This window comes from Oryx dammah, unplaced genomic scaffold (genome assembly GCF_014754425.2).
Source record: "Oryx dammah isolate SB20612 unplaced genomic scaffold, SCBI_Odam_1.1 HiC_scaffold_20, whole genome shotgun sequence".
Classification (NCBI taxonomy): domain Eukaryota; kingdom Metazoa; phylum Chordata; class Mammalia; order Artiodactyla; family Bovidae; genus Oryx; species Oryx dammah.
Genome location: NW_024070204.1, coordinates 67,873,992 through 67,875,392, shown reverse-complemented (window position 1 = coordinate 67,875,392; position 1,401 = coordinate 67,873,992).

The following is a 1,401-nucleotide window of genomic DNA, read 5'->3' as shown; positions in this document are numbered from 1 at the left end:
CCTGGTCATCAAAGAAACATGTAGTCTTGCGCTATCCTAATGGAAGATTATACATTTTCTGTTGACTAATTCTGGATGCTTTTCGTTGAGTGCTACCTTCAGTTGGTCTAATTGGGAGCAGTACTTGTTGGAATTGACCACTGGTTTTCCAGAAGGAGCTCATAATAGAGGATTCCCTTCCAATCCCACTGTATACACAACATCACCTTCTTTGGATGAAAGCTGGCCTTTGGTGTGGTTGCTGGTGGTTCGTTTCACTTGCCCCACAAATTCTTCTGTTCCACATTATTGCACAGTATCCACTTTTCACTGCCTGTCACAATTTGTTTTTAAAATGGAACATTTTAATTTTGTTTCAGTAGAGAATCACATACAGAAGTATGGTCAAGAAGGTTTTTTTTCACTTAACTTATGTGAAACCCAAACATCAAGCCATTAACATATGCAAGCTGGTGCAAATGACTTTCAATGCTTCCTTCGGATATTTTGGGGATGTTGGCTATTTCCCATGTGGTATAATGTTGTTTGTTCTCAATTAATGTCTCAATTTGATGGCTATCAACTTCAGCTGGTCTATGGAACTGTGGAGCATCATCCAGCGAGAAATCCCCAGCAGGGAACTTCACAAACTTTTGACATACTCAGTCAGTCACAGCACTTTCTCCACACAACACACAAATCTTTTTTTTTTTTTTTTTTTGCATTTCAGTTGCATTTTTACCTTTCTTGAAATAATAAAGAATAATATGTTGAAAATGTTGCTTTTTTCTTTCATCTTCAATATACAAAAATTTACCAGTTTTGGCAAGCTTTTAAAAAAATTCATGCTGCTATGACAGCTGCCACAGTACAATCTAACAAAATTGTTCTGAATGAAGTTAAAGACAACTAAGCGCTATTTGAGCCATCTCCTGGAAAAATCAAATGAACTCTTTGGCCAACCCAGTGAATGAAGGACTCTTAAAAGTCAACGACAAGAAAATGAACAACCTAATTAAAAGGTGAGCAAAAGACCTACTGAACAGACATTTCACCAAGGAGGATACACAGATGGCAAGTAAACATATGAAAGCAGATACAAAGATGATTAACATCACATACTGTTGAACAACATGTTCCACATCACATATTGTAAATTAAGATGACAATGAGATAACACTACACACCTATTGGAATGGCAGAGTCCACAATACTGACAGTACCAAATACCGGTGAGGATGTAATGCAACAGGAAACCTATTTCATTGCTGGTAAGAATGCAAACTGGTACAGCCACTGTGGAGCACAGTTTGGCAGTTTCTTATAAAACTAAGCATACTCTTACCATGTGATCCAGCAATCGTGCTCCTTAATATTTACCCAAATGAATGGAAAACTATGCTCACGTGTAAACCTGCATAT